Source organism: Adiantum capillus-veneris, chromosome 24, assembly GCF_014529385.1.
Source record: "Adiantum capillus-veneris isolate H3 chromosome 24, ASM1452938v2, whole genome shotgun sequence".
NCBI lineage: Eukaryota > Viridiplantae > Streptophyta > Polypodiopsida > Polypodiales > Pteridaceae > Adiantum > Adiantum capillus-veneris.
The window spans coordinates 87,701,985-87,715,153 of NC_140954.1; positions in this window are offsets into that span (position 1 = coordinate 87,701,985).

Genomic DNA, 13,169 nt, shown 5'->3' on the forward strand with positions numbered 1-13,169 from the left:
AAGAACCTTAAAACTGATTTAACACATAATTTTTCACATAACTCGGCAAGAGTTGGCATTCTCATCACTAAAGATGTGAGAGTTAACTTCCGGCGGTGACGCTGCCTCATCTCCATCCACATCTGACGACAGCAATTGGCCCTTTAGACCGTTCTTGCTCTTGTTACTAACTTTGAAGTTGTTGCTGAATGACTAGAGGTTGTCTAGATGGTCATTGTGTCGGGGATGTAGTGACTCTTGCCGCCCTGAAGATCCACCTTCTTCCCTATCTTCTGAAGACATTTCACCAGTACTTTTGGATCAACGGAGCCCACCATGAGTGAAGGGAGCAATACTCTATATTCCATTGAGGGCTTTCTTCACCCGCTTCATGCAGGCATCGCAGTCTATGGAGACCTAAATCTAATCTAATATAACGTAAATCTAAATCTAGCGTAAATAAACGTAAATCTGATTAAAAATAAACCTAAATCTAATCTAATTTAACTTAAATAAACATAAATCTAATTTAACGTAAGTCTGCATCTAACCTAATCTTTAACGTCTTTTACGATAGTTTCCTACGACGTTATAACTCTCTTCTTCTTGTGTGTGTGCGCGTGTGTGGATGTGTGTGCCAATAAAAAGAGATAAATGGTATAACCTTTCTATCACCCATGCCAAGTATGATAGATTGGTTATGCCATTTCCCTCTTGAATAATAGGTCTTGAGTTCAACTCCTCGTCAGCTAGATCTTTAGGTCTTTTAATTTTAATTAGTTTCCTACGACGTTAAATTAGTTTCTCTCTCTTTCTCTCTCAATGTGTGTGCGTTTTTTTGTTTCTGCATGTTTTTTCTCTCTTTTCCTCTCTCAATGTGTGCGTTTTTTGTTTATGCATGTTCTCTCTCTCTTTTCCTCTCTCAATGTGTGCGTTTTTTGTTTATGCATGCTCTCTCTCTCTCTCTTTTCCTCTCTCAATGTGTGTGTGTATTCTTTGTTTATGTATGTGTGTGTGCGTTTTTGTTTATGTTTGTACTCTCTCTCTCTCTCTCTCTCTCTCTCTCTCTCTCTCTCTCAAAAACACTATGTGTGTGTGTATGTGTGTGTGTGTGAGAGAGAGAGAGGGAGAGAGAAAGAGGGGAAGGGAACATGAGAGTGAGGAGAGGGAAGGAGCATACCTGGCTCTCCTTCCTCTCCTCGTGTGTGTGTGTGTGTGTGTGTGTGTGTGTGTGTGTGTGTGTGTGTGGAGAAGAAAGAGAGAGAGAGAGAGAGAGAGAGAGAGAGAGAGAGGGAGGGAGAGCGTTACCTGCTCTTTGCTTGAGGGTGCCAAAAAACTCAGATCTGAGATCTTTTTTGGGCGCTCTCTCTTATTTTTTTAGCCCAGTCGGCGTCGCTATGAGCGTCGCAAATTTACAAAGAAATTTGCGACGCTCATAGCGACGCCGGGATTTTTTTTTTTGAGCGTCGTTGTGTGAGCGTCGCTAATATGAATAGCCTCTTGTAGTGTTCTTTGGATACTTTGCCTCCTGGTGCAGTTGACTTTTTACTAGAGCTCGTATCTCAAAATGTTTGAGACTTTGACGTGTGTGCACTGGCATCTCCAATTTGATTTTCTTTCCCACTTTGTCAATAGAGCTTTGTTGGTATCTTTGAAGATAAGAGCTGCTCTTGTCGAAGCGTAGTTGAGAACAGTGTGGCCCCACTATCTCTTTGAAGATCGTGTAACAAATTCTTTATTGGTTTCATTTGATGGAAGGAATATATACAATAGAATAGTGATGGGTGTTTCTAAATTAGGGTCTAGAACCTGAATGACCAAAGGGAAAAACCCAGTAGGAAAAAATGCCTTTGGTATACGCTCTTATTGGGCTTGACCACTTGGAAGTTGAGTACCTGTTTATGCAAGGTGAGTTCTTGGGAGAAATAAAGTAAGAGTGCGTAATGCAAGCGCCAATTATGGGACATTCTATATGCACACAAGAGTTCTTTCAAGAAAATCATGCGGTGTGAAAAATGAGTTGTTGGGTGCTTCAAGGAACAAATGTAGCACATGTGATATCCAAGGACATCTCAATAGCTTCCACATTTCCAAGAAGGGTTTTTGATGTTGAAGCTTCTCCACTCATTACTCACTATGCATAGTGCGTGAGTGTCTTTTGGACTCTCTTCTTCACTTTACCAAACTTAAAATACATAGACTTGGACTCTTATGCTCACTTATACCAGCATGAGCGACACAACATAAAGATGCTCAACTCCTCCACCTTGAGCAGTACCTAGAATATCTAAGACTCTTAGACCACAAAGAATATTACTTGAAGCTTTGGGACTAATGCTTTGCTCATTTAGTGGCTCAACTGCCCGACTCTTGACTTTTATGCCATGTATTTTTAATGGCGACTTGGACTTACCTGTTCATGGCCTGAAACCCAATGCCATAAGTTCTTGAGATTAAGGCCTCTATCATTGCTTTGGTCCCTGGATGCCACCATCTTTTCAAGTAGGTTGGCATACTTTGACTCCTCTAGCTTCTTTTGTTGCATGGGATGTTCCGTAAGGAGGCCGCATTGTTGTACCTTTACTTTTTCATCTTTGTGAGGAGCCTGAGTTTTCAACAGTGGTTTTGGGACCCACTTTGTTCTTGCTCCATGAGTTGCTCCCTTGACTTGATGGACACTAGGCTTTTGTATCCATACTTGGCTATTACCATTGTGAAAGCCTTGCTTTTGTAGTTGAAGATGAGGGATCCATTTTGAGGTTGTTTCTCCCTTGGTTGTGCTTAGTCTCCATTGGCTCTTTGTTGTTGTTGATTGTCTTTGTGTGGGGTCCTTTGCTACTTGGTTGGTCTTAGTGGCTCTAGGTTGAGCAACTACTTTGGGTAACCATATTTGGGTGTTACTTTCATAGAATCCTTGTGCTTCAAGTAGCTTGACTAGAATCATCCGTTGCTGCATCTGTTTGTGTTGGGTAGTTTCGTTGAAGTTTGACTTTGGTACCCATACTTATTGTGTTGCTTTCTTGGAAGGTCTTTTCTTCTGTCCTTTTTTGTTGTTCTTTCTCCTGCTTGAGTTGTTTTTATTTCGTTGATAGCTTGGCTCGCTCATTGTAGAACTTCTTTCTTGAGGTGAGTACATACAGGCTGTTACTTTAGGCTTTTTGGCCCAAACATTAATGCTTCCTTGGAAGTAGCCTTGAGCAGTGATTGACTCATTTGATGCTATCCACCCTGTCACCTTTTGTTGTTGTGGTTGAACCCGTGTTTCATGTATCCAAACTGGGTCTTTGACTTGGATGTGCACTTTGGATACCAACACTTGGTTGACATTCTTCGACTTCTTCTGGATGCTTTTTTGTGATGGAAACTTTGGTTGATAGACTTTTTGCTTTGGTTTCCATTGCATTGTTGATAGTGTGGCTCTTGATGTAGAGGCTTCGTGGGAAATTTTATGGAAGCTCGTTGAAGGTAAAGTCGTCTTGCGAGGTTGATATACTTCAATGTTTACCTATGATTTACCTTTTTCTGTGATGGTTGGCGATTTCTTCTCTGCATGCATTTGAGAAGCTTCATGGAGTTGTTGAAGCTTTTGATTGTTGTCAAAAGAAGATGTTCCTCCAGCTTTCTGTCAAGACCAGACTCTCTTTGATATGATGGCAGTTGATTATGTGGAAAGTATCTTTATACTCCCCGGTACTCAATTTGAGTACAGCTTCTGCCACTCCAAAGCTAGGAATCGGCATTTTTGAACTTGTGTAAACTGTTTCTTCTAGCTCATTGATTGGTGGCTTTACCATCATGATCCACGTTCCATAAGTCATTAGATTATTTGTTGCTTTCGGATCTATTGCAGCCGAACATGTAACCTTGAGCCCTGTTTGTCCGCATAAATTGAATTTGATCATCGTAGGAGATAGTCCATCTTCTTCTTTGTCCGTGTTCTTCTTTTGATCTTGTGTTTGTTGAAGATTTGTTGTTGAACTTGGAAGTTTTTCTCCTTCATCTACTTCATTTGCACTTTTTCTGGAGTTGGCTTCTTTGAAACAACTTTTGTTGTTTCTCCATGTATGTCAATAATGACATATTCTTGTGGTTGCTTTGCTTCCTTCGTTTTCAATTTTGCCTCATGCTCCAGGATGTAGCTATCTGTCTCACTTTTTATGCTTTCACACTCACAAACTTCATTAGCTTCCTTCAACACTTTCAACATAAAACATGAAACTAGGTCGTAGCCTTCTTCATTACAAAACTTGGTTGGAGTTAGCTCATTTACACACACATCCAAGGTTGCCAATATTTGAGTCCATCCAAATGGCTCAAATAATTGCTCTGGAAAGGGTTCCGGTATGTAAGCTTCATCTTCCATTGATCTTTCTAGGATGCAATCCTCCTTCATTGAGCTTCCACACTTCGAAGCACCACACATCCAAAGTTCTTGTTTGGTTTGTAGCCACGCAGGTATCTCTTTCCCATTGACTATAGTAGAGTCGATTTCTTCTAAAGGAGTTCTATTCACATCTCTATAGCTATGGTCTTTTATGCTTATTTTTGTGGTGATCTTTTTATGTCTCAAGTAGATATAGTCATAGCCCCAATCTTGAACCATCTTAAGTTGACACATGAAAGGTCTTCCTAAAATGATATCACAATTGTTCCCTTTTCCAAAATCTACTATTTCAAATGTATGTTCATATTCAATTCCACAAGAAGTCACAATAATTTGCTCTAGGATACCCATAGTTTTTTCCGTGTATCCATCTGCAAGTTGCAGCTTCATTCTAGTTTTCCTAAGCGCTGGTCTACCCCATTTTTCCCAAATGTCTTTGTGGCTATGGCTACTCCAGCCCCACTGTCAAGTATAGCCAATGTTTTAACTCCTTTGTATTCCACAGGTAAGGTGGTGTTTCCTTCTTCTCCTTCGCAATATTCCCCCACCTTGTTTATTGGCACAGGTTTAGCGTTTGCACTTTCTTGTTGAGTTTTGTTTGATTGTTCATTTGAGGGTAGATCTTGAAGAGGTATCTTTAATCCCATCTTCCCCAAATTGTTGCCTACTTCATCCCATACATATGGTCTAATCTTAAGCAGTTCAGATAGAGTAATGGTGCACTGTATTGGAGCTGACATCAACTCTTGCATACTCTTTGTATCCATCATCTTGGATATGGATTTCCTCTGAGATGGCACCACTCTAGTCTCCAAGTATGCCTCATGTTCTCCTATGTATGAGGTTAAGGTCTTCAAGGACTCTGGTTTGCTTTCAATTGAAACTTCCGTCCCTGCATCTCCATTTAGAGATTGAATGTCTCCCTGATAGACTTCATGCCATGTATTGACCTCAGTTATGGGTGCAGATTGGAAAGTCGCACTTCCATCTTTTGCAATTCTAATTGCTTCCCACAATTCATTTGGCCATGGCTCATCTATCTCTGGGACATGTGCCATAAATTGTGATCTTGACCTTGCATCATTAGTGGTGTTGGCCACTACTTGATCATCAAGTTGAATTTCTAGGTTGTTGGTTTCTTGTGTTGCAGTCTTTGCTTGCACATCCTTTTGGGATTCTAGCTCAATGTTTCTTTGAGTTAATGATTCAACAACCTTTGCCTTAGGCATTTCAAATCCAACACTTTTTGGTTTTGTTTCTGGAGGTGAAATTGGTGCTTCAGGCTCCATCATTGCTTGTGCAGTTTTTAACAATTCCTTACACATTCTTAACCTCTCAGTCTCTACCTCAGCATGAGGATATTTCATCCCTCGTTGCTCTAGGGTTTGGCTGGGTTTCAATCTAGCCTCATATGCTTCCAGTGCAGCATCTAATGGCTCTAGGACTTTGTCTACCAACACAGATCCTCCACAAGACGCCTTCCTTGGTTTCTTATCGCTCACCACCATTTTGTTTTCCCGTTCTTGTTTTAACTGCTCCTTTGTCTCTTGTAATTCTGTTTGTAGTGCAGTTTGGTTTGTAATTGTTTTTGCTTTAATTCTATCTCTTTTGGCTTTCCAAGATTTTCTCCCAGTCCTCACTGGCACACTTATTGTTTCCCCTTGTTTGGGTTGTTGATCTTTCTCCTCATTAGCTTGGTCCTCAGCATTTTCTTTTGCTTGGGCTCTAGTCACTACCTTCACAGGAATTTTGGGTTCTGCCTCTGATCCACTTGGAGAAGGTACACTCCCACAACATTCATTGTTGTTTCCCCTGTTTGTTTGGGTGTTTTGGACAATTTGGAACAATGTGTGTAATGGCACACTCCAAACAATATCCAATTATCTCTACACGAGAACAATTCTTGGCCCAATGTTTACCTCCACACTTGTAGCATGGTCCATCTTGTTGAGTCACTGGTGGCACAATTGATGTTTGTTCTTGCTTAGCCAGAATGGTATCTGGTCTACGCTCTTGATTGGCTATGAACATCAGAGTGTCCTCATTCAATGAATAGAGTTTTCTCATAGGTTCTTGCCCTAGCCTAGGTTGTGATACCTCAGCTCTTTGTAAAGCCCTTGATACAACCCTATTTTGAAATAATGGATGATTTGGTAATGGCATTTGTTTTTCTATTTGATGTCCAAATAGTATCCCCCTCGTGCAGGTTTGATTATAGTAGCACTCACTCATCTCATGATTTGTCCATTTTTGCTCAATGGCACACCACTTTATTCGTTGTGCTACTTGCACTTCTAGCTCATCTATGTTGGTCATTAATTGAAACATAACCACTTGCCTTGTGTTGGTTTCACTAGATGCTAAAGGAGCATTATCCATAGTGATCTTTGTATCACCAATTTCCTCGCCATAGGCTTTACAATTGTCAACTAGGTATAACGCTTCTCTCGTGACTTGTTCAAAGGAAGTACATCCTTTTAAGTGCAAATCTTTCTTGAGAGTTTCATTTCTCAAACCCTCTATGAAGAGAATTGATAATCTTTCATCCTGTGGTAACTCACGTTCCGGACATCTCTCTATATATTGTTTGAAGCATAGCGATGCTTCCTTCACCCTCTCATCTTCTTTTTGCTTGAATGCATAGATTTGGGACACTGTGTTATGCTTGATTCCCCTTTTAGAGAACTCCGCAACAAATTCTTGTAACAGTTGTTCAACGTTTGAGAAGGCATTTTTGTTTAACGGTTGGAACCAATTCAATGCTATCCCTTCCAAGGTTAAGCCAAATCCCTCAAACTGTGTATGAAAATAAAATACTTGTTCGGCTCTTAACACTTGTTTGAACAAGGATGCATGTACGTATGGATCCCTTAATCCATCATACTTCTTCTTGACACATTTGGCCAATTGATATGGTCTCATTGGTTCTGGTTCAACCATGTATCTTAGCGTGTTGGGGTCTCTCACAAAGACATCCCTCGTTCCTTCTTCTCGTCTTGGAGCAAATCTTGGTGGAATCCCCTTTGAGACATGTTTTGGAAATGTTGATGGATTTGTAAGTCTAATTGGTGGTCTCTTGGTTCCACTCAATGAGGTAGGAGCTACACTCCTGTGAATAGCTATTTTGGATGTTTGAGGTCCATTTGATTCCATAGTTTCAATGTTAGCTTCTTGCAAATCAGTCTAAAAAAACCCTGGTACGCTTACACTCGGTTGAAAGTAGTAAACAGAGATTGGAGTACCCATGTATGTATATCTTTCTAGCTCAATTGGGTTGATAAGTTTGTACTCTCGTCCATACTTATCTACCATTAGAACTTGCACTCCCTGGTCATCTGTGTATGTGAAGGCATAGAGGTTCTTGTAGTCTGTCAACTCTTCAATGATGGAATTTAAACATCTATAGAAGTTGTTTTGATCCCCAATAGGTAACCTATAAAGGCCATCATAAGTGTAATCCGTTAGAACTCTCGTGGCTTCATTGGTTTTGATGAACCTCACGTTGGGTTTGTTGATTAGAGGATGCTTCTCCTCTAAGTCTCCAGCAATTTCCACTTTTGCTCTTTTAAACTCCCACATTTTAGTTGATTGGTTTGGCTTCCAATGAGCTACATGATCACTTGACAAATATCCATGAGCCATGCCTTGAGGTTTGGCTTGATATGATTGATAAGCCTCATGGTCTTGTGTCAACCCACTTGTTATAGGTGTTGCAGTATTTCTAGTTGTTTGTGTAGGTGGCATAGCTCTGAGTTGAGTGGGAAACCTTAATGATGGATGAGTTGTCATGTTTAAGCCTCACTCAATACTCTCAAGATGGTCCTTGATAAGAACACCTTGGCTTAGTGCACACAATCCCTTTTTGCCTCTGGTCAAGTCTCTCAAAAGTCGGGAATTTGTGACTTTTTTGGTCTATGGAAATTGGTTTTGGGTAACCTAAAAGTTTGAAATTACGAAACCAATTTGAAGTTGTCTATCAAAAGTTAGAGCAATTTTAGTGAACTGCACTTGAAACAGCACTCAAAACAGTTTCAGGATCAGGACACAAAGAGATTTTGTGCTTGTATCTTGGCTTTTAGAGGGTATTTTTCACTCAAACTTGAGATTTGGGATGTACTCAAGTAGGTCTACAAACTTATGAAGTCAGATACCCCCACTATGTAGAGGTACACCGACCGCGATCGTTGACCCCATGTCACAGATTTGGAAGATTTTTGCACAGTAGGTAACCCTTGATGTCTTGATACCAAGTGTCTTTGTATTTTTGAATTTGGAGATGTTTTGACCAATGAAAACCCAAATCCCAGGTGGTTTTGCGGTTATTGGCCTAATTGTATAACTGGGACTTTTGACCACTTTGTTTTGCTTTTTTGACCTTGCTTCTTTTGGAAAATATGTTGCACTAGATGTCAGCTACCTACTCATAAATTTTCAATCCAAAATGTCACTGGGGTACACCGATCGCGATCGTAGTTCCAGCTCCTTTTTGCATGAAATTTTAGGAGTTGATAGACATGGGTATGATTAGTCTATTCCCAAACCCACTTTGCATTTGGATCACAAAAACTTGAATTTTCTCAAAATTTTGGTCTGAAGGATCAGTGATTAGTGTTTTCCCTATTTAACAACTGTCTTTTGGTTTTTTGACCTGGTTCTTTTGAGAAAGTTGTTTGTCTAGTCATCAGCTACCTACTCACCAAGTCTCAACTCAAAATGTCACTATGGTACACCGATCGCGATCGTACTTTCGAGCCCAAATTGGATAAAACTTGTGGATATGGTAGACAATGATGTGTACAGTCTACTCCCCAAATCTTTTTGAATTTGGACAAGAAAAAGTCAAGTTTTTACCAGATCTTGGTCTGCTGCAGTGGTTTTCTATCTGTCTGCTGTTTTGGTGATTTTTTTTTGAATTTTGAAAACTCCTGGTATCTTATATAACCTAGGTGTATGTGTGGGTCCAATCTGGGTCAGATCTGGCACTGAGGTACACCGATCGCAATCGTAGTTTGGAGCCCAAATTGGATGAAACTTCACCAGCTTGTTCACTAGGCTATTTTAAGACTACCTGCCAGACACTTTTGTATTTGGACTCAAAAAAGTCAAGCTTTTACCAGTTCTTGGTAGGAAGTGTCTGTGTTCCTGTATCTGTCAGTTTGACTTGATTTTGGTGTTTGTTTTGGGATTTGAAAGCTATCTGGGGTTGTCCTCTATACAGGCTATCCCTCTATATGGTTTCTTCCCAGTTTTGATGTGTTTTGGTCTACTGAAAGTCAACTCCTATCCTAGTTTAGCAGTTTTTGACTTAGATCTGTATTCGGTGGTTTTGACCTGTTTTTTGTGGTTTTTGACCCTAGGTCCTTTAGACTTTTATGTTTGTATACACCTGAGGATCCCACATATGAAATCTGGTCAAAATCTGGCACTTAGGTACACCCATCGCGATCGTAGTTCTGAGCCCAAATTAGACCAAATTTGGCATGCTTGTAGACACTGATGTTTTCAAGCTATCCCCCAAGTCTTTTTGCATTTGGATCACCAAAAGTCAAGATTTTACAGTTTCTAGGTCTATCAGGCTAGTTTTACCCAAGTGGCCTGATTTCCTTGATTTTTGATGTTTTTGGGTGTGGTTGCTTTAGACAAACTTGTTTGGAATCTTATCATGAAGGCACATGTCAAATCTTGTACAATTCTGACACTGTTGTACACCGATCGCGATCGTAGTACCAGAGCCAAATCTGATGAAATTTTACAGGCTCTCTCTGACAAGTATTTCCCAGTTTTGCTGCTACCACTTTGTGATTTGAAGCAATTTCAGCTTTGTTTGGTCAGATTTTCAAAATTTCAGAGTCTTATGGCCTTTTTGCCAAAGTTATGGTTTTCTGTTGTTTTTGACTCTATCTTTTGCCCCAAATCTGACTGGAATGTGATTTACTTATCCTACTCCTAAGTACAGAAATGAAAGAACATAAGAAAATGAATCAAACAAAACAAACAGGATAAAAAACGGATGATGGCTCAATACTCAATCAATACAAAGAAATTTGAAGAGAAAAAATGCTTAAAGCAACCTCACTCATAACTCCCTATATCTCTCAAGAGTAGATCTAGCCAGTCCCCTGACCCTAGACTCCACTAAGCACTAAACCCCTGTCTAGATGCTTCACTAAAATGTAAATGGAATGGAAATTATCTTTTGGAACAATAAGAAAATGTTGAATACGCACTCGGTCACTCATCACCTAAGATTCATTCCCCGACAACGGCGCCAATGTTTGCGGGTCGACGCGACGGACGTCCATAGCATAGCTCTCAAGCATCAACATAAAATTATCGATACAGGGGAAGAGACTCGGATGAGGCATGGAAACTCACTAGGATGTCAACTCTAATGAAGTGAACTCGAAGAGATGCAACTACTAACTCTACAAGCAAATCAATCGCACTAAAGCCAAGTAATCTGCCTATGTCCTTCTACACAGCTCTACAGTCATCACGCCCGTTCACCATGCAAATCATATCGGAATCGCACGAAACTTGAAGGGAAGCTACAGGGGACTATCAAGAACATATCCTATCACTATCACAGCATTCTAGGAAGGTGCAACGATCGCGATCGTTCGTCCCAAAGTACGCAAAAACAGTAAACGGATGATCTTAAAGGGTCGTTTTTAGGTCCCTAAAGCCTCTCTTAAGGTCAAAACAACATAAAATACGCATATAAACCCTCAAAATAGTGATTTAAGGCCTAAACGGATGTGTTTGAAACCTTCATCGAATCTTGAATGCTTATACTTGAATGAAAGAGCAGAGTAAGAGGAACACAATGCAAGAAACAAAACTGAATTTGGATTACCGTAGCCACAGAAGCGATGATTACTGTTGGAGCAATGAGGTAGCTCTCTGTGCGTAACGCAATAGTCACTTATCTTCAAAACATAATCTCTTTCCCACTAACCTTAGTGTATTATATACCTAGGGCTTTCTAAAGTGTCCGGCGGCCAACTTCTCATGGACCTTTACATACATCATTGGAAAAATTACATCTTTGACTTAGACTTGACATAGACGATTGACATTAGGCTTTTACAGGGTTTAATGTATTAAACATCGGAAAAATAATGTGACCACATCAAAACTTTGGCCGGCTGACCCAACGGGCGCCTTGGCTAGGTGGGCACTTGTATGTTGTTATCACCTCCAAACACCAACACTCTTGGCTATGGAATGCAAATCCAACCAAGAGCCATGCTTCAATGCTTAATCTTGACATCTTCTCCATCTTCATTACTATGCTATTATATATGCTAGCAAGAACAGTGATTATAAGTGAGGAACTAATTATTTCTCCTATGAAATGTTTCTTCTTCCTCTTCCCTACCCTGATTCCCTGCTAGCTCTCTCCACCTTCGAAGGTGTTTGAGGCCTTGGGACGGAGGCTTGGGATAGTTAATGCTTTTTACAAATTTCATTTTATGCTCATGATGCATGAAGCTTTCCATCTTCATAGCATCACCTAGGTCACAAGGAACACAATACCAAGTCTCTCTTGATGGGAGAAACTATAATACAAATGCCTATTGGAGGGGGGACCGGCTCCACGTAAATCTGGTCCTCAACTGTTGTCATGTTCTCTAAACTCTCTCTCTTGCAAAAGTATTGTACATGCCACGTTTACTAAATGCTATGTTTATGTTGCTACCATCAATTAAGTTCACCCTCTATGCTCACAAAGTAATTCCACAAAAGTGCTATCTCTAATTTTCGCTACTCTCAAAGTTCATAGGCCATTTCCATTACATTGGTATCAAGCATTTGTTTTCTCTTTTCTTGCTTAAGAAGAGAGGTCCTTAAGTAGCCTATAAATGGTTGATTCTGTTAATTATATTAGGGTAAGTGGACTGGGATCTATTACCGGTTTTGTTGAGGCCACTATGTGGGATATGGTGCACACCTCGAGAGCTCTGGACTTAATAATGGGGTCTTTTTAGACTTGCCTACGGCTTTACCATTATTGAGACATAAGAAGTCCAAAAGGAGCTAGCCCGCGGCAATTCTGTAACATTAGACCCACTCCACCACTCTCTATAATTAACCACTTCAAGCCGTGGGTGTAGATACTTAAGTGCCAATTTTCAAAGGCTAAGAGGAGTGTAAACTAGGGTTTTGAATTGCCAAAGCATACACTATGTAAGTACATAAATTTTGTTAACATGGCTGACAATAACCAAGAGACTAGAATGAACATTGATAAATTTGATTTTTGCACATGAAGGTGAAGTTATGGGCAACCCTTCAACAACTTCGTGCGTATGGGATTTCCCTTTCTCTCCTAGAGGAGAGCAAGCTGAGGAGGCTTCTTGAAGAGACCCCCAAAAGAAGAGACTCTACCATACGAGAGGAGGAATCCAAAGAGCAAGAAAGTAATGAAACTTTAAGTTCCTCTGAAGATGTGGCTCCACGAAGATGGCAGTCTAGACGATCGCCAACTCCTCCCAAGAGGAAACGTTCAATCCACAGTCCTTCTCCTCGTCACTCGGAAAGGGAAGAGAGGAAACAAAGGAAGAAAAGGGCAAGAAAGAGGTCACCCTCTTCTCCTTCTTCTTCACCTTCCTCCTCTTCCGATGAAAGCTATGGTTATTCTCCTAGAGAATACAAGAGGGGAGGACATCGCAAATCATACCCTGCATGGCGAAGGTCACAAAAGCTCAAGAAGTTCAAAGAGGGAGGAAAGATATCTCTTTTCTCACCTATGATGGCACCTTTGGTGCCATCGACAAAGTATTGGCCTTCATCGAGCAACAAG